This window comes from Scyliorhinus torazame, chromosome 20, assembly GCF_047496885.1.
Source record: "Scyliorhinus torazame isolate Kashiwa2021f chromosome 20, sScyTor2.1, whole genome shotgun sequence".
Classification (NCBI taxonomy): Eukaryota; Metazoa; Chordata; class Chondrichthyes; order Carcharhiniformes; family Scyliorhinidae; genus Scyliorhinus; species Scyliorhinus torazame.
This window is the reverse complement of record NC_092726.1, coordinates 30810165-30831480: the sequence shown is the minus strand read 5'-3', so window position 1 is coordinate 30831480 and position 21316 is coordinate 30810165. Positions and strand designations below refer to the sequence as shown.

General features: G+C 43.0%; 2 non-coding genes across 2 annotated transcripts; both read right to left on the bottom strand.

Moving 5' to 3' along the window:
• Positions 1 to 1452: 1452 nt before the first annotated feature.
• On the bottom strand, positions 1453 to 1637 carry LOC140397212 (U2 spliceosomal RNA). The gene has a single exon (XR_011936763.1). It is a non-coding gene; the product is annotated as a U2 spliceosomal RNA (small nuclear RNA).
• A 6134-nt stretch (positions 1638 to 7771) lies between these two features.
• On the bottom strand, positions 7772 to 7961 carry LOC140397891 (U2 spliceosomal RNA). The gene has a single exon (XR_011937314.1). It is a non-coding gene; the product is annotated as a U2 spliceosomal RNA (small nuclear RNA).
• Positions 7962 to 21316: the final 13355 nt, after the last annotated feature.

Here is a 21316-nt window from a genome sequence, read left to right as displayed (position 1 = left end):
CATTTACTTCACCGCACTATTTAAACGCATTTGCTTTACAACAGGGCACTGTTTACATTCATTTAATTTACTGTAGGGCACTACTTATATGCATTTGAGTGTTGGGCACTCTTTAAATGCATTCAGTTAACTGTCAGAAACTGTTTAAAAGCATTTCGTATACTGTAGGGCACTGTTTAAATGCATTTGATTCACTGCAGGGCATTTTAAACATGCATTTAGTTCACTGTAGGATACTGTTTAAATGCATTTGATTTATTGTAGCGCCTGTTTAAAAACATTTGATTTACTATGTCACTGTTTAAATGCATTTGGTTTACTGTAGGGCACTGTTTAAATGCATTTGATTTAACGTAGAACACTGTTTAAATGCTTTTGATTCACAGGAGGGCAATGTTTAAATGCATTTGAGTATCGGGCACTATTTAAATGCAATTAGTTTACTGTAGGGAACAAAATGCATTTGATTTACTGTTGGGCACTGTTTAAATGCATTTGATTTACTGTAGGGCACTGTTTAAATGCATTTGATTTACTGTAGGGCACTGTTTAAATGCATTTGATTTACTGTGGTGCACTGTTTAAAAGTATTTGTTTTACTCTTGCGCAGTGTTTAAACGCATTTGATTGACTGTCGGGGCACTGTTTAAATACATTTGATTCATTGTCGGCACTGTTTAAATGCATTTAATTTACTATAAAGAACTGTTTAAATACATTTGGCACCGTTTAGATATAATTGATTTATTTTAGGCCACTGTTCAAATGCATTTGATTTACTGTAGGGCACTGTTTAAATGCATTTAATTGACTCGAGGGCAATGTTTAAATGCATTTGATGGACTGTTGTGCGCTATTTAATTATATTTTATTCACTGCAGTACACTGTTTAAATACTTTGGATGTATTCGGGGGCACTGTTTAAATACATTTGATTTACTGTCGGGCAGTTTAAATGCATTTGATTTACTGCAGGGCACTGTTTAAATGCCTTTAGTTTGCTGCCGGGCACTGTTTAAATGCACTTGACTTACTGGAGGGCATTGTTTCAATGCGTTTGATTTCGTGTCGGACACTGTGTAAACGCATTTAATTTATTCCAAGGCGCAAATTTAAATACTTTTGATTTACTGTCAGGCACTGTTTAAATGCAATTAATTTACTATAAATCACGATTTAATATATTTGGCTCACTGGAGGGCACTGTTTGAATGCATTTGATTTACTTCATGGCATTTTTTAAATGCATTTAGTTTCCGGTAGGGCACTGTTTAAACGCATTTGATTTACACAACATTCGTGCACGAAGCTCCCGCCAGCAGGAAAGCTAGCAATGCTTTGGAGCCTGAAAGGCCTTAAATTGGTCAGGATGAGACAACTGGACAAGAGAGAAAAGGGTAAGCCAGGTTTTGCGGCATTTTCTGCTTTTATACATGTTGCGCCCCAAAGCGGGGAGAGGGCACCATTCCTGGAAGCACTGCAAGACCAGGTTGATGCGTGGAGCGGAAGGAGCAAGCCCCTGAACCATCTCCGAGTCCTAAAGATCAATTTAATATTCGGTCCCCAGATTGAGGACATATCAGATATTAAACTGATAAGAACAGATTTTTTTTTTTTTTTTTTTTTCAAAAAAATATACTTTATTCATAAAAATTTATCATGAGCATTACAGAAACATTTCAAATTGTCTTGACTGTACATTTCCGGCAGGGTTACATGTTGCCTTGACTTTCTTTCATTCACTTTTGATATTGTCGTATACATATCACTCTTTACATTACAATTCCTTCTTAAATATTTACAGTGGCATGTTTGTTTTATACATTGGAGTGTTGGTTGCCCCGACCGAGGGGCTTTACACTGTTACCCGCCCCTCGGTGTACATTTGCTGGAAAGACTTTACACAGTGGTCTTTCCCCATTGCGCCTTGGCGGCAGCTGCCCCAAGCTTGAGTGCGTCCCTCAGCACGTAGTCCTGGACCTTGGAATGTGCCAGTCTGCAACACTCGGTCGAGGACAATTCTTTGCACTGGAAGATCAGCAAGTTTCGGGCAGACCAAAGAGCGTCTTTTACCGAGTTGATGACCTTCCAGCAGCAGTTGATATTTGTCTCGGTGTGTGTCCCTGGAAACAGTCCGTAGAGCACAGAGTCCTGTGTCACAGATCTGTTTGGGATAAACCTTGACAAATACCACTGCATCTCTCTCCAGACCTTCTTTGCAAAGGCACATTCCACAAGGAGGTGTGTGACCGTCTCATTTCCCCCACAGCCACTCCGAGGGCAGCGTGCATTGGTGCAGAGCCTTCGGGTGTGCATGAAGAATCTGACAGGGAGGGCCTTTCTCACCACCAGCCAAGCTAGGTCTTGGTGCTTGTTTGAAAGTTCTGGTGATGAGGCGTTCTGCCAGATGACTCTGGCAGTCTGCTCAGGGAACCATCCAACGTCCTCCACGGTCTCCTTTTCCCTGAGGGCCTCGAGGACATTACGTGCTGACCACTGCTTCATTGCCTTGTGGTCAAAGGTGTTTTCCTTCAAAAACTTTTCCACAAAGGACAGGTGGTACGGTACGGTCCAACTACTTGGAGCGTTCCGCGGCAATGAGGCCAGGCCCATCCTTCGCAACACCGGGGACAGGTAGAACCTCAGTATGTAGTGACACTTGGTGTTTGCATACTGGGGGTCCACGCACAGCTTGATGCAGCTGGACACAAAGGTGGCCAGCAGGATGAGGGAGGCGTTGGGTACGTTCCGCCCTCCCTTCTCCAGAGGTTTGTACATGGTGTCCCTTCGGACACGGTCCATCTTGGATCGCCAGATAAATTTGAAGATGGCCCGGGTGACTGCTGTGGCGCAGGGTCGGGTTATGGGCCAGACCTGCGCCACGTACAGCAACACCGAGAGTACCTCACACCTGATGACCAGGGTTTTGCCCGCAATGGAGAGGGAGCGTTGCTCCCACCAGCCCAGTTTCTGTCTTACCTTTCCTAGGCGCTCCTCCCAGTTTTTGGTGCACGCCCCAGCAGATCCGAACCATATCCCCAGCACCTTCAGGTAATCTGACCTGACAGTGAAGGGGACAAAGGACCGGTCGGCCCAGTTCCCAAAGAACATGGCCTCGCTCTTGCCACGGTTTACCTTGGCTCCCGAGGCCAGTTCAAACTGGTCGCAGGTGGTCAAGAGCCTGCGCACAGACGCGGGATCCGAGCAGAAGACGGCAACGTCGTCCATGTACAGGGAGGCCTTGACTTGCATGCCTCCACTGCCTGGGATCGTCACTCCTCTTATACCCGGATCCCTCCTGATGGACTCGGCAAAAGGTTCTATGCAGCACACAAAAAGGGCAGAGGAGAGAGGGCAGCCCTGCCTGACTCCAGATCTGATCTGGAACTTTTCTGATTCCCACCCATTGATTGAGACTGCGCTATAGATGTTTGTGTAGAGCAGTTTGATCCAATTGCGAATTCCCTCCCCAAACCCCATTTTGGAGAGCACATCCATCATGTAGGTGTGCGATATTCTGTCAAAAGCCTTCTCCTGGTCAAGGCTGATGAGGCAAGTGTCCACCCCCCTGTCCTGCACGTAGGCGATCGTATCCCTGAGTAGCGCGAGGCTATCAGAGATCTTCCTGCCGGGTACAGCACAGGTCTGGTCAGGGTGGATCACCGACTCCAGAGCAGACCTGACCCGATTGGCGATGACCTTTGCTAGAATTTTGTAGTCCACATTCAACAGTGAAATGGGTCGCCAATTTCGAATTTCTTCCCTTTCCCCCTTCTGTTTGTAGATGAGGGTGATGATGCCTTTCCTCATGGACTCTGACATGCTGCCTTCCAGAAGCATACTCTCGTACACTTCCAGCAGGTCTGGGCCCATCCAGTCCCACAGAGCCGAATACAACTCAACCGGTAAGCCGTCGCTTCCGGGAGTTTTACTCGTCTCGAAGGACTTGGCGGCCTTTGTCAGCTCGTCCAGAGTTAGTGGTTTGTCCAGGTTTTCCAGCTCGCTGTCGCCTATGACCTCCGTGATAGTCGACAGGAAAGTCTGGGAAACAGTGCTATCTGTTGGCTTCAGGTCATACAGTCCGGCATAAAAGGATTGGCTGATCCTCAGGATGTCAGACTGCGCTGACTTTTCAGAGCCATCTTCTTCCTTCAGGCTGCTGATCACAGAGGTGTCTCTGTGCACCTTTTGGAAGAAGAAGCGTGAGCACTTTTCGTCCTGCTCCACGGAGCGGACTCTGGAACGGAAGATAACCTTGGAGGCATCCGAGGCTTGCTGGCTTTTCACCTCTTGGAGATCCTCCTTGACATCTACCCCCATCGACTGCAGCTGGAGCAAATTTTGCATACTTTTCTGGATCCTGGACATGACCCCTCGTCTCTCTCTCACCTTTTGAACGCCCTTGAGGATGAAAAACCTCTTGATATTCCCCTTGATTGCTTCCCACCAGAGATGTGGGGCCTCAAAGAGGGGTTTCACGGTTCTCCAACCTTTGTAATCCCTCCTGAGTTCCTCGATGTTCTCAGGGGTCAGCAGTTTTACATTTAGCTTCCATGTCCCCCTGCCTACCCCCTGGTCTTCCTGCAGGTGGCAGTCGGCCAGTAGGAGGCAGTGGTCAGAGAAGAACACCGGCGTTACGTCGGTGGACCTGACCGTGAAAGCTCGGGAAACAAAAAAGAAGTCTATCCTGGAGCTGACGGACCCGTCTGGCCATGACCATGTGTATCTACGCTGCGCGCCGTTTGCAGGGTTGCTGCAGACGTCGAGCAGCTTGGCGTCTTTTACCGTTTCCATCAGGAGTCTGGACGTAGCGTCTAGTTTGCTGTCGGCTTTACTGGATCGTCCAGCCGCATCGATGATGCAGTTGAAGTCACCACCCAGGATGACCGGCTTGGAGGTGGCCAACAGCAGTGGGAGTTGCTGAAGGACTGTCAGCCGCTCACTTTTTACGGCCGGGGCGTACACATTAAAAAGTCTGAGAGGGCTGTTTTTGTATTTCACGTCTGCTACGAGGAGGCGCCCGCCCACCACCTCCTTAACGTCAGAGATGGTGAAGTTGCCTCCCCGCAGCAGAATACCCAGGCCGGAGGAGCGGCAGTCGTTTCCTCCTGACCAGATGGATGGTCCGTGGGACCACCAGCTCGGCCAGCGCCTGTAGTTGCTGAGGTGCGGAATTCCGCACTCCTGCAGGAACAGTAGGTCAGCTTTTGCATTTGCCAAATAGTTTAGTGTGGCTACAGACCGAAAAGTATCTTTGATGCTTCGCACATTTATGGATGCATTTTTTAAACCCATTATAAAAAGGTAGATTTACCAGTCTCAAGAGTCCAGAGTCTATACAGTTGGCTGTTCCAGCTGTTGAATGTTCCCCAGCATGCCGGTCGTGCTCGCAAACTTTAGCACAGGTGCAGGGCTGAGGAAGGTGTTCTGGTCCGTACTGGCCCCGTGGTTTTGATGCAGATGCATTGGGGGGGGGGGGGTGTATTCCTGGGGTTCGTCGTGGCAGTCAGTAGGTGTTGGGGTTGCAGGCCGGTCTTCACCTGGGTTGTTGCTGCTCGTTACTATCGGGGGTTGGTCTGTGACCTTGTTTTCTTCCCGGTCGGTGGTCTGGAGGGTCTGTGCCTCCCGTTCCACGTTGGTGCTTTGTCTGTTTATTTGAGGCCGGTTCTTGTCCTGTTTTCCCTCATCGGATGAGGTGTCGGCGCTGAGTGCGCCGGCTGAAAGGTGTCGCTTTTTGCCACTACCCCTCGTGGGGTTCTTCAGTTTGTTTTTTTGTTTCCGCTTTCGTTTGTCCCTGTTCACTGTTTCCCAGGGCTCTTTATTCTTTGTCCCATCCTCTTACTCTTCCATTGAGTGTTCCTCATCAGATGGGGCTGGGGCTGGGTTGTCAGGAGGTGCTGGGTCCTCCTCTTTTTGTTGGGGGCCCTTCTGTTGCTTTTCCTCATTCTGAGCCGTGGTGTCTTTTTCGGTGGAGGGTGTATGCACCTCCTCTCTGGTCGCCTTTTTAACTCCGCTGCTGATGATTTGAGCGTATGTCGCCCCGCGTTTCGGGCAGGCCCTGTAAAGATGGCCGGCCTCCTCACACAGGTTGCAGTACTTGCCTTCCTTGCATTCCTTAGTCATGTGTCACTCCTGCCTGCAGTTTTTGCAGAAGGTCACACTGCAGTTTGCTGCAACATGCCCCGTTTTGCCACAGGTGTGGCATACTCGTGGCTGTCCCACGTAGTAGAGGTAGCCACGATTTACTCCAATAGCGAAACTGGAGGGGGGATGCAGGATGGTTCATTTGCTGTCTGTTCATAGAGTCACCTTGACCTGGTGCTCACTTGTCCAGATGCCGAAGGTGTCTTTCACTTGCACGCTGTCACTTTTCAGTTCAGCGTACCTGGCGAGGAACGTAGGCACATCAGACACAGGGACGTGGGGGTTGTACGTGTGCAGTGTAACAACCCGATTTCGCTGCGACGTTAGCGTAAACAGAGGATCCGCAGTCAGGATCGACAAGGGACTCTGGTTACCATTTTCCTTGAAGACAATCAAGAATTTGATGCACGCTGCGACGCTCTTGAAGGTGACATCAAAACAAACATTGTTGGGGAAGTTTTGCAAGCAGAAGATCTCTGTTGCTTTAAACCCTCAACACTCGAGCAGCACCCTCTTCACGAAATGTTTCCTGTCCACAGGTGACTCTCCTTCCGTTTTCTTCACTGTGACTCGGACAGTGTTTCGCACTCCCCAGCCTGGTGGTCGGGATGCAGCTGCATCCATAGCTCGTACGTTGGGTCTGAACTGTATCGGCGTTAGGCCTAAACCAGAAGTTTAGGCCAGTATGTAGATCCACCAATAGCAGCCGGGCTCCAAACGTTTCCTCTTTGACGACTTCAATCCCTCCGAGTTCTCCAATCCACGATCGTCATCGAGATCCTCAGCTTCCCTCGATCAAATGAGACTACACTTGATCTCAGCCAGAAGGCCGAGAAGCGATAGCCAATATTTTCCGGCTATGGCTCTTGTCCTCCTCGTCCACCGACTTTCAGGAGCACCTTGCTGCGCTCGACCGTGCTTTGGAACTTTTAGTCTACGGTCACTGTTGGTCAAGAGACCTCCAGCTTGGCCGAGCACGGTGGAGTCTGTGCATGCAGAACCAGTAAAACACAACAGGAAGACATCGTCTGGCAAGCCGCCCCCTGTCGTCACCAGATTAAATGGAGACGCTGTGAAGGCCCAGTGACACCCAACGGAGGGAGTCGAAGAAATCTCCACCTTTGCCGAACAAAGGGCAATCCGTGCAAGCAGCAAGTACTGGCGGAATCCAACAGGGGGAAATGTCTAGTCTCCCTGAGCTCCACCCTGGCGTGTTGGTCGTGGAGTCACGAGAACGAAAAGAGACGCCGTGAAGGTATACCTACATCCAAATCAGGATGCCGTTCAGTCTGTCGCCACACTTCCCCGTTGTGCAGGATGAAGGGATGTGGTAACTGAAGTGAGGAGAAGGCAAGTCGGCATCCGAGGGTGAGGGTGAGTGGCCTGTAAAAAGCAGCAGGAAATCTGTTTGGCATATCAGCTGAAAACGGAGCCTGGCTGCCGCAAGTCCGCGAGCCCATAGGCTCACGACATTAGTGCGCGAAGCGCCCGCCAGCAGAAAAGCTAGCAATGCTCTGGAGCCTGAAATTTTTTCAATTGGTCAGGATGAGACAACTGGACAAGACAGGAGAGGGGAAGCCAGGTTTTGCGCCATTTTCTGCTTTTGCACTATTTGTGCCCAAAGCGGGGTGAAGGCACCATTCCTGGAAACATTGCAAGACCAGGTTGATGCCTGGAGCGGAGCAAGAAAGCCCCTGAACCATCTCCGTGTCCCAAAAATCAATTTAATATTCGGTCCCCCGAAGGGGACATACAAGATATTAAACTGATAAGAACAGATACTACACTTGATCTGAACCAAAAGGCCGAGAAGCGATAGCCCATGTTTTCCGGCTATTTCCCGAGTTATTCTTTGACCCGTAATGAGCTGGTAAAATTACTTAGGACGTTCGTTCATTTTACCTGCCTGTATCCTTTCATGTACCGTTTTTGCTCTCCTAATTTCCTGAAGTTCCCAGTCCACATTGCGACCCCGGGTCACTGGCCGCGTGGAGTTTGCACATTCTCCCCGGTTCTGCGTGAGTCTCACCCCACAACTCAAAGATGTGAGAGGTAGGTGGATTAATCACCATAAATTGGAAAAATAATTGACTACTCTAAATTTTAAGAACTGTGTATTTCATTGTAAAACAAAAAAGAGGCTGTCAGAGACCCCAGAGATTGTCCTACACGGTGAATCTGTGCAGTGCAGAGTCCAGGAGGCTGCAATCCGGTGTCACAGTAGTTTGCAAGCTTGCCTCAGCGCGCCAGCAACCCAGGTTCAATTCCAGCCTCGGATGTCTGTCCATGTGGAGTTTGCACTTTCTCTGACACGGTTTCCTCTGGGTTCTCTGTTTTCCTCCCACAGTCCAAATATGTGCAAGTCAGGTGGATTCGCCGTGCTAAATTGCCCTTTAGGTTAGTTTGGGTTGCGGGAATGTGGATAGGGTGGCGGTGTGGGCTTAAATAGGTTGCTCTTTCTAAGGGCTGGTGCAGACGCGTTGCGCCGAATGACCCGCCTTCCGCTCTGTAGGGATTCTATGATTCTATAAAGAATCGTAACCTGCATTCGAGCCTGACGTGGGATTTCGAAACAATCCAAGGCGAATGGCACAGGCAGATTGGCTTCTGAAGTACAGCTTGGGTCAATGGGTGTGGACAGTGGTTGGGAAATGAAACACATACATGTTCGGCTGCAGGGCAGGTGCATGTGTCCGTTGGAGCACCAGGTTAGAACGGAAGAGCGAAATATTCCTCCAGGCGATATCTGGATGTGTTCAGCAGAGTGCACTGGGAAAACGCAGATCTCGTCCAGCTCAGCTTGATCTGTTTTTATGAACAATAGAGCCAAAAATGACACAGAAAAGTCAGTCCAAAGTATTTCTCGACGTAGTGCACTGATGTGTGAACAGCAGTGTGGATAGGAAGGCAGAATTGTCCTTCTAAAGTTCACCAGCTTCTTCAATATAGAACAGTCGGCTGGATAGGAAAACAATTATTCTTCCTGAGCATTGCTGGATATGGTATTGTGGAAAGTCCGGTGGATTGGGACACTAACTAAGGTGGGATTTATGCAGTCGAGCAATTGGGGGCAGAGGATCTATCCATTTCTATCATTAAAAAAAAATCTTTATGACGTTGAAGACTTGTTTAAATTCCCCCTAACCTCCTGCGCTCCAGAAAGACGAATCCCAGCTTCTACACACAACTGGGTTGCAGGACAGCCACATCCATCGTCACAGGGATGTTTGGGGCGGGCGGGACCATGAGGAACGACGGCTCACCACTGCGCTATCCTTCTCCCAGTTTTACTGGTGCTTCCAGTCCCATTTTCAGCCTGTCTCACAACTGGCGTGTCCCGTCCATCGATGAACTGTTTCATCCCTAAGCTGAGGGCTTGTAGGTGAATAGCCCCCGGTAGAACGTCTCAAATGCCTCGTAGACATTTTTTGGCTCTGCCACTGGATTCGGTCTGCTGCTTCTAATCTGAGCTATTGCCCCCGTGGCTGCCTGCTTTCTCAGCTGGCGAACCAGCAGTGGCTGGCTTTATCTCCGTGTTCGTAAAGGGTCTCCCGTACCTGGCGGAGTTACTGCAATGCTTCCCTCGTGGAGAGCAGATCAAAGTCCATTTGTAGCTTTTTCCTCTCCGCCAGGAGTTCTTTGGTCAGGCCCTCAGAGTATCGCCTGTCTACCTCCAGTATGGAGTCCACAACTGTCGCCTAGCCACCCTCTCTACCTTGTCTCTACGTGCGTTCTTGGCTATGATATCACCCCTGATCACAGCCTTCGTGGCCTCCCAGAGCGTGAAGGGCGGGACTTCCCCATTCTAGTTATTAATAATATAGTCATCTGTGGCCTGTGATATTTTCTTGCACAAAGCATTCTGGGCAAGTCGGGCCATGTCCAACCTCCATGTGGGGGGCGGGGTAGCAGGCATTGAGCAAAAACGTATTAATCTGGCTGCATATTAATATGGAACCATATTGATATGGAAGAGCATTAATGTGGCTGGATATTAATATGGAACATTATTCATATGGAGCAGGATTTATATGGCTGCATATTAACTTGGAACCGTATTAATATGGAATAGTATTAATATGGCTGAATATTAATATGGAACAGTACTAATATGGAACAGTATTAATATGGAACCATATCGTCACAGCTCCAGGGTCCCAGATTTGATTCCTAGCTTGGGTCAGTCTCTTTGCGGAGCCTGCATGTTCTCCCGGTGTCTGCGTGCATTTCCTGCTCCGGTTTCCTCCCACAAGGCCCGAAAGACGTGCTTGTTAGGTGAATTGGACATTCTGAATTCTCCCTCTGTGTAACCGAACAGGCGCCAGAATGTGGCGACGAAGGGCTTTTCACAGTAACTTCGTTGTTGTGTTAATGTAAGACTACTTGTGACAAAGATAATTATTATTAATATGGAATGTGGCAGGATGTTATTATGGAACTGTATTACTATGGAACAGTGTTAATATAGCCGGATATTAAAATGGCCAGATATTAATATGGAACAGTACTAATATGGAACAGTGTTAACATGCCTGGATATTAATATGTAACGGTAATCATATAGAACAGTATTAATATGGAACACTACTAATATGGAAAAGTTATAATCTGAGCGAGTATTAATATGGAACAATGTTTATATGCTGGACATTAATAGGGAACAGTACTCATTTGTAACGGTCTTAAAATGAAGCAGCACGAATATGGAACAGTATTAATATGGAACAGTATTAATGTGGAAGAGTATTAATATGGAACAGGAGTAATATGGAGCCGTTTTAATATGGCTGCATATTAAAATGGAGCAGAATTAATATGCTGGATAGAAATATGGAACAGTATTATTTTGGCTGGATCCCGTTCAGTTTTTGGAAGGGCATATACTGGCCTCGGGAAAGTTGTTTTTTAGGTCTCCAAAGCAATTCGCTTTACATAAACATGTTTAATGTTTAAAAACATGATTTATTATCGGGCACATTTTAAGTCCGATTACAGTAGGGCACTTTTAATTGGTGTGTTACTGTAAGGCTCTGTTTAAATAAGGTCCGTTTGACTGTAGGGCACTGTTTAAATACATTTGATTGACTATAGGGCACTGTTTAAATGCATTTGGTTTACTGTAGGGCACTGTATAAATGCATTTGATTTCCTGTAGGGCACTGCTTAAATGCATTGATTTACTATGGGCACTATTTAAACGCATTTGGTTTACAACAGGGCACTGTTTAAATTCATTTAATTTACTGTAGGGCACTACTTATATGCATTTGAGTGTTGGGCACTCTTTAAATGCATTTATTTAACTGTCAGAAACTGTTTAAAAGCATTTCGTATACTGGAGGGCACTGTTTGAATGCATTTGATTCACTGCAGGGCATTTTTAAAATGCATTTAGTTCATTGTGGGATACTGTTTAAATGCATTTGATTGATTGTAGTGCCTGTTTAAAAACATTTGATTTACTATGTTACTGTTTAAATGCATTTGATTTACTGTAGGGCACTGTTTAAATGCATTTGATTTAACGTAGAACACTGTTTAAATGCTTTTGATTTACAGGAGGGCAATGTTAAAATGCATTTGAGTATCGAGCACTGTATAAATGCAATTAGTTTACTGTAGGGAACAAAATGCATTTGATTTACTGTTGGGCACTGTTTAAATGCATTTGATTTACTGTAGGGCACTGTTTAAATGCATTTGATTTACTGTAGGGCACTGTTTAAATGCATTTAATTTACTGTGGTGCACTGTTTAAAAGTATTTGTTTTACTCTTGCGCAGTGTTTAAACACATTTGATTGACTGTCGTGGCACTGTTTAAATACATTTGATTTATTGTCGGCACTGTTTAAATGCATTTAATTTACTATAAAGAACTGTTTAAATACATTTGGCACCGTTTAGATATAATTGATTTATTTTAGGCCACTGTTCAAATGCATTTGATTTACTGTAGGGCACTGTTTAAATGCATTTAATTGACTCGAGGGCACTGTTTAAATGCATTTGATGGACTGTTGTGCGCTATTTAATTATATTTGATTTACTGCAGTACACTGTTTAAATACTTTGGATTTATTCTGGGGCACTGTTTAAATACATTTGATTTACTGTCGGGCAGTTTAAATGCATTTAATGTACTGCAGGGCACTGTTTAAATGCCTTTAGTTTGCTGTCGGGCACTGTTTAAATGCACTTGACTTACTGTAGGGCATTGTTTCAATGCGTTTGATTTCGTGTCGGACACTGTGTAAACGCATTTAATTTATTCTAGGGCGCAAATTTAAATACTTTTGATTTACTGTCAGGCACTGTTTAAATGCAATTAATTTACTATAAATCACGATTTAAATATATTTGGCTCACTGTAGGGCACTGTTTGAAAGCATTTGATTTACTTCATGGCACTTTTTAAATGCATTTAGTTTCCGGTAGGGCACTGTTTAAACGCATTTGATTTATTGCAGCGCCTGTTTAAATACATTTGATTTACTGTGTCACTGTTTAAATGCATTTCATTTACTGTAGGGCACTATTTAGATGCATTTGATTTACTATAAAGCACTGTTCAAAAACGTTTGGTTTACTGTAGGGCATTGTTTAAATGCATTTGATTTAACTTAGGGCACTGTTTAAATGCATTTGATTTACAGTCGGGCACTGTTGAAATGCATTTAATTGACTCGAGGGCACTGTTTAAATACAATTGATGGACTGTTGTGCGCTATTTAATTATATTTGATTTACTGCAGTGCACTGTTTAAATACTTTGGATTTATTCTGGGGCACTGTTTCTGTACATTTGATTTACTGTAGGGCACTGATTAAATGCCTTTAGTTTGCTGTAGGAAAAAGAAAGGGAGAAAGAAAGAGATAGAGAGGAATAAGAAAGGGAGAGAGACGGAAATGAATGAGAGAGAGAGAAGAAATAGAAAAGGTGAGAGAAGAAAGTAGAAATGGAAGAATAGCCCCAGCAGAACAAAGAGAAAGAGAACGGGAGATACAGATGAGGGGAAAAAGTAAAGAGAGAGAGTTTGAACTTCAGAAAATAGCCATGAAACATGACAGTCAGTTAAAATTGGTAGATGCAAAGGGAAACGTACAGTTGGATGATAGTGATGAGGATAGTGAGAAAGAGCGTCAAAGTTGAAGGCTTGGTGGAATTTTTTTTTAATATGTCCAAGCATTGCCAAGGTTTGACGAGAAGGAAGTAGAAGCCTTTTTCATTTAATTTGATTAGGTGGCTAAACAAATAAAATGGCCACAGGACATGTGGGTATTACTGATTCAAACAAAGCTGGAAGGTAGAGCCAGTGAAGTGTTTGCATCACTACCGCAGGAGGTATCTGGGACGTATGAGGAGGTGACAAAATCCATCTTAGGTGCATATGAACTCGGGCACGAAGCTCACTGACAAAGGTTTAGAAAATTAAAGAAAGAATTTGGTCATACATACATGGAGTTTGAAAGGCTCAAACAAATTAATTTTGATAGGTGGATAAGGGATTTGAAAATAGACCAAACGTACAAAGCTCTCAGAGAAATTATACTTTTGGAGTAGTTTAACATTGAATTCCTGATGCAGTATGCACTCATGTGCATGAACAGAGGGTTAAAATTGCGAGATTAGCAGCAAAATGGCAGATGATTATGAATTAGTTCATAAATCAAAGCTTGGTTTCCGACATCAGTTTCAGCCTGTGAGGGATAGAAACTGGGGACATGAGAAATACTCAAGTGGTAAAAGTAAAGGTGATGTGATGGGATATAATAAGGAAAGTGTACCTCAGAGTAAAAATCCAGGAGGGTGGAAGAGACATGAAAAGGTTCAAATGTTTTCACTGTAATAAACTAGGCCATGTAAAGTCACAGTGTTGGTGCTTGAAGAAAAGCGCTGGGAAGGCTGATGTGGTAAAACAGGATAAGACAGTGGGGGTAGTTAAAGTGGTAAAGGAAAGCCCAAATGAAGCGAAGGAGTTGCAAAAGATTGTACACCTGATCAAGAGGTGATTTATCAAATGGTGCCAGATCTCTTTAAATAATTTACTTGTGTTGGTAAAGGTTACTCATGTGTATCATGAGGAGTAGGTAAAGAAGTCACAATTTTAAGAGATACGGGAGCTAATCAATCTTTAATGGTAGGAGATGAGGAGTTATGTAGTTTGGGAAGAATGCTGCCAGAAAAGGTGGTAATATGTGGAATTCAGGGTGAGAGGAGTAGTGTTCAATTATATAAGGTAAGGTTGGAAAGTCCAGTGAAGAGGCGTGAGGTGGTAGTAGGAGTAATAGAGAAACTATCTTGTCCAGGAATACATTTTATCTCTGGTAATGATACAGCTGAATCGCAGGTGGGACTGATGCCCACGGTGGTTGATAATCCAGTGGAAAATCAGACAACTGAAGTGTTGAAGTATTTTTCCGGATTCTGTAGTTACAAGGTCGCAAAGTCACAGGTTAAGACAGGAGGGGAATTCAGAGAGTGAAGATGAAGTTGAAGTGCAATTATCAGAAAGGATTTTTGATCAGATGGTTGACAAAGGTGGAGGATGAGGCGGATATTTTTAGTTCAGGAAAATTGGCAGAGTTACAACAGAAAGGTGTAGAAATAAAACGGATGTATCAGAAACATACAAGGAAGAGTGTATAACAGAGTGTTATTACCGTAAAAGTAATGGCTTGATGAGAAAATGGAGACCTTTACATATGCAGGCTGATGAAAAGTGGGCAGAAGTTCATCAAGTAGTATTGCCGTTGGGTATGGAAAGGAGGTGTTGCGAGTTTCACATGAGGTTCCAGTGGGAGGTCATTTGGGAATAAGGAAAACTTAAGCTAAAATACAAAAACAATTTTATTGGCCTGTACGCCAGAAAGATGTAATTAAATGTTGTCAGTCATGTCACACATGTCAAATGATAGGGAAACCTCAAGCAGTGATAAAAGCAGCGCCCTGAATACCCGTTGCAGCATTTGAGGAACCTTTTCCAAGGGTCCTAATTGATTGTGTAGGACAACTTCCTAAAACAAAATGTTGGAATCAATATCTTTTGGCGATAATGGAGGTGTCTACTAGGTTTCCGGAGGCCATCCAGTAATATTACAGCTAAAAAGATTCTGGAGGAATTACTTGAATTATTTACTAGCAATAGACGACCCACAGAAATACAACCGGATCAAGGGTCAAATTTTACCTCCTGATTATTCAAAGAAGTTATGGATAGTTTAGGAATAAAACAATTTAAATCAACTGCGTACCACCCAGAATCGCAGGGAGTATTAGAAAGGTGATGTCAGAAATTAAAGACAGTGTTGAGGGCTTAGTGTCACGATTATTGAGAGGATTGTGATAAAAAAATTCCATTCGTACTGTTTGCAATTATGGATGCACCTACTGAGTCAACCAAATTTAGTCTTTTGAACTAACCTTTCGTCATGAGGTACGAGGGTCACTTAAATTGAGTAAGGAAAAATTGGTGCGTGAGTAATCAGAAATTACATTATTGGATTACGTGGCAAATTTTAGGGAACTATTAAATAGAGCAGGTCAATTGGCTAGACAACATTTAAAAGTTGCACAAAATGCGATGAAACGGGTAGCGGACAAGAAATCCAAAGTTTGTTGTTTCGCCTGTGGAGATCAAGCTTTAGTATTGTTCCAAGTGGGAGGTGAACTTTTAAAAGCTAGGCTTTGTGGACCATATCAGATTGAAAGGAAATTAAGTGAAATGAATTACGTGGTAACAACACCAGATAAAAGGAAGACTCACCGAGTGTGTCATGTGAATATGCTTAAAAGGTGATTGGAAAGGGAAGGAGAGAAAAAGGTTTTAATGATTCTAACTCAAAATGACCAACCAAATCCAGATGACTGTGAATTTGACACACCTCAAATTAAATTGGAAAACGGGGATGTTCTTAAAAATTGGGATAAATTGTAGAGTTACCTTCCAGAGGAAAAACGGACTGACCTGAAAGTTATCACATGGGCAAGTTTGTGGACATAAATTGGGAAGCACTAAAATGGCTATACATGATGTAGATGTGGGAAATGCTGTTCCAATCAAACGACATCCATGTAGACTTAATCCTTTAAAATTGGCACAGGTTAACAAAGAGATGGTGATTATGCTTTAAAATGGCATAATTGAAGTGGGTTGCAGCCAATGGAGCTCGCCCATAGTGATGATACCAATACCAGACGGTACCCAACAGTTGTGTGTAGACAATAGAAAGGTTAATGCAGTTACAAGAACGGGCTCTTACCCTATCCCACGTTTGGAGAATTGCATTGAGAAAGTGGGACAATCAGCTTTTATTTCCAAACTGGATTTACTTAAGGGTTACTGGCAGGTACCTTTATCCGAAAGGGCGAAGGAGATTTCAGCTTTTGTGACTCCAGATGGTATATAACAATTCAAAGTTATGCCATTTGGCATGAAAACGCCCAACCACGTTTAAATGGTTAACTAACAAAGTTGTTTCAGGATTACCCAATTGTGTGGTATACATCGACGACCTGATAGTTTTCAGCCAGACATGGAAAGAACAGTTGAAACGTCTGATGGAATTATTCGATCGACTTACGGAGGCGGGTTTGGTGATAAACCTAGCCAAAAGTGAATTTGGAAAAACCCAAGTCACTTTCATTGCGAAGTTTCCGATACCCTCAAACGTAGGGAAATAATGCGATTTCTTGGCATGAGTGAATTTCATTAAACATTTAAGTAAAAGTTCATGTTGAAAGTGACTTTCAATCGAGAAGGGCTTCAGTTGAAGGAAGAAGAACACAAATGGACTATATTATTATCCCTGTTTGCGTGTGTTGTTTTTAGAAACGCAAAAGTGTGTTTACTTCGTGCATTTCTTAAAGGATAGTGACAAGGTGAAAAATGAAACCATCTTGAAGTTGATGGTTTATATTTTTTCTTGGGCGGAGGTGTCATGTGAGAGTACCGTTACGAAATGGGTGTTTAAGAAATGTACCTTGAAGAAACGGGTGTTTATCAGTGATGTCAGAGTATGGGTGGAGCTGGGCTGTCTGGCAGCTTTTCACTTTCGTTTTCGGCTGTTTGCTGCAGGGTGTGTTTTAGTTTCAGTGTTGGAGCAGAAGCCAGACAGAGCAGGTGTACTCTTGATCTCTCTGCCATGAAGCGTCTATCTCTTGATCATTTGGTGAAGTCAGAATTATAAACGTTTTCAGGAGTGACGTTAACCAGATGTGCTTCTGTTAAAGGTTCTGTTTTTTGTAAGTCTTCTGGATGTTAAAAGGACAGCGTAAGCATTACTTAGTGTTGTATTCTTTGGGGGTTGTAGTTGATTTAATGGTTGCTAAGAAGTTCACTGTATGTTTTAAAAAGGTTAACTTAAATTCATAGAATAAACATCGATTTGTTTTTTAAAATATATTTTCTATTTCTGCTGTACCACTCCTGTAGAGTGGGCCGTGTGCTCCCCATACCACAGTCTATTAAAAGTTCTGGGTCAGGAGCGTGAGGTGAACTTCATGATACACTTTGGGAATCTCTAAACGCTGGCCCAGAACAAATAAGATTGATGTACTGTAGGCACTATTTAAGTGCATTTAGTTTATTGTAGGGCACTATTTAAATGCGATTGATGTACAGTAGGGCACTGATTAAATGCATTTGGTTTACTGTAAAGTACTGTTTAAGTGCCTTTGATTTACTGTAGTACACTGTTTAAATACATTTGATTTAATGTCGGGCACTGTTTAATTACCTTCAGTTAACTGTCGGGCACTGTTAAAATGTATTTGATTTACTGTAGGGCACTGTTTAAATGCATTTGATTTACTGTAGGGCACTGTTTAAATGCATTTGATTTACTGTAGGGCACTGTTTAAATGCATTTGATTTACTGTAGGGCACTGTTTAAATGCATTTGATTTACTGTAGGGCACTGTTTCCAAGTGATTTTGCATCAGGGCACTGGTTAAATACGTTTGGTTTGCTGTAGGGCACTGATTAAATGCATTTGATTTTCTTCAGATTTATTTACTTTGAGGCACGGATTATATTCGATTGAAAAACTGTAGGACACTATTTAAGAGCTTTTGGTTTACTGGAGGGCACTTTGTAAAAGCGATTGATTTACTGAGGGCACTGTTTAAATGCGATTGATATACTGTAGGGCACTGTTTAAATGCATTTTATTTGCTATAGGGCGCTGTTGAAATGAATTTGACTTACCGCAGGGCACTGTTTAAATACATTTGATTTTCTGCATGGCGCTGTTTAAATGCATTTGACTTACTGTAGGGCACTGTTTAAATGCATTTGATTTACCGTAGGGCACTGTTTAAATACATTTGATTTTCTGTCGGGCACTGTTTAAATACATTACATTTTTTGTTGTGCACTGTTGAAATGCATTTGGTTTACTTCAGGGCACTGTTTCCCGTATTTCCCGTACCGACTCCCCGAACAGGCATCGGAATGTGGCGACGAGGGGCATTTCACAGTAACTTCCTTTGAAGCCTACTTATGACAATAAGCGATTTTCATTTCATTTCACTGTTTAAAGTTGTCTGGTTTACTGTAAGACACTTCAAGGGCATTTGGTTTTTGTCGGGCACTATTTAAAAGCATTTGATTTACCGTAGGACACTATTTAAAAGTATTTGATTTACTGTAGGACACTGTTTAAATGTGTTTGACTCACTGTAGGACACTGTTTAAATGCATTTGATTTACTGCAGGGCACTGTTTAAATGCATTTGATTTACTGTAGGGCACTGTTTAAATGTGTTTGACTTACTGTAGGACACTGTTTAAATGTGTTTGACTTACTGTAGGACACTGTTTAAATGCATTTGATTTACTGCAGGGCCCTGTTTAAATGTGTTTTACTTACTGTAGGACACTGTTTAAATGTGTTTGACTTACTGTAGGACACTGTTTAAATACATTGGATTTACTCGGGGGCACTCTTTAAATGCATTTGATTTTCTGCAGGGCCCTGTTTAACTATCTTTGATTTACTGTCGGACACTGTTTAAATACATTTTATATACTGGAGGGTCCAGTTTAAATGCATTTGATTTAACGTAGATCACTGTTCAAACGCATTTGGGTTACGGTAGGGCACTGTTTAAATGGATTTACTGTAGGACACTGTTTGAATGCATTTGGTTTACTGTAGGACACTGTTTAAATGCTTTTTATTTACTGTAAGGTTCTGTTTAAATGCATTTGACTTAACGTAGGGCACTGTTTAAATGCATTTGGGTTACGGTAGTGCACTGTTTAAATGCATCTGATTTGCTGTAGGACACTGTTTAAATACGTTGGATTTACTGGAGGGCACTGTTTAAATAAATTTGATTTACAGTAGAGCACTGTTTCAAGACATTTGATGTAGAGTCGAGCACTGTTTAAATGCATTTAATTTACTCTAGGACCCTCTTTAAGTACATTTGAATTTCTGTAATGCGCTGTTAATGCTATTTGTTTACTGTCAGGCACTGTTTAAGGCATTTGGTTCACTTTAGCGCACTATTTTAAAGCATTTGATTTTCTGTAGCACACTGTTTAAATGCCTTTGATTTACTGTCGGGCACTGTTTAAAAGCATTTTCTTTAATGTAGCGCATTGTTCAAATTCATTTGGTTTCCAATTGGGCACTGTTTAAATGCACTTCATTTCCTGTAGGACACTGTTTAAATACATTAGATTTAGTGACGGGCACTGTTTAACTGCCTCAGTTAACTGTCGGGCACTGTTTAAATGTATATGATTTACTGTAGGGCACTTTTTAAATGCATTTGATTTACTTCAGGACACTGTTTAAATCCAAGTGATTTTACATTAGGGCACTGGTTAAATACGTTTGGCTTGCTGTAGGGCCCTGATTAAATGCATTTGATTTTCTTCAGAGCACAGTTTAAATGCATTTGCTTTAGGGTCGGGCACTTTTTAATACATTTGATTTACTGTGGTGCACTGTATAAATGTATTTGGTTGACTGTAGGGCACTGTTTAAATGCATTTGATTTACTGTAGTGCACTGGATAAACGTATTTGGTTTATTGTAGGCACTGTTGAAATGCATTTATTTACTCTGAGGCGCTGTTTAACTGCATTTGATTGACTGCAGGGCACTTTCTAAATGCATTTGATTGAGTGTGGGCCACTCTTCAACTGCATTTGTGTTGTGCATGGCACTGTTTAAGCACTTTCAATTTACTGTAGGACACAGTTGAAATGCATTTGGTTTACTGCAGGGCATTGTAAATGCATTTGATTTACTATAAAGCACTGTTTAAAAACATTTGGTTCACTGCATGGAACTGTTTAAATGTGATTTATTTACTTTGAGGCACGGTTTATATGCGATTGAAAAACTGTAGGGCACTATTTAAGAGCATTTGGTTTACTGGAGGGCACTTTGTAAATGCGATTGATTTACTGAGGGCACTGTTTAAATGCGATTGATATACTGTAGGGCACTGTTTAAATGCATTTTATTTGCTATAGGGCGCTGTTTAAATGCATTTGACTTACCGCAGGGCACTGTTTAAATACATTTGATTTTCTGCATGGCGCTGTTTAAATGCATTTGACTTACTGTAGGGCACTGTTTAAATGCATTTGGCTTATCTTAGGGCACTGTTTAAATACTTTTGATTTTTTGTTGTGCACTGTTAAATGCATTTGGTTTACTTCAGGGCACTGTTCCCCGTATTTCCCGTACCGACTCCCTGAACAGGCATCGGAATGTGGCGACGAGGGGCTTTTCACAGTAACTTCCTTTGAAGCCTACTTATGACAATAAGCGATTTTCATTTCATTTCACTGTTTAAATTGTTTGATTTACTGTCAGACACTTTAAGGGCATTTGGTTTTTGTCGGGCACTATTTAAAAGCATTTGATTTACTGTAGGGCACTGTTTAAATGTGTTTGACTTACTGTAGGACACTGTTTAAATGTGTTTGACTTACTGGAGGACACGGTTTAAATACATTGGATTTACCCGGGGGCACTATTTAAAAGCATTTGATTTACTGCAGGGCCCTGTTTAACTATCTTTGATTTACTGTCGGGCACTGTTTAAATACATTTTATTTACTGGAGGGTCCAGTTTAAATGCATTTGATTTGACGTAGATCACTGTTCAAGCGCATTTGGGTTACGGTCGGGCACTGTTTAAATGC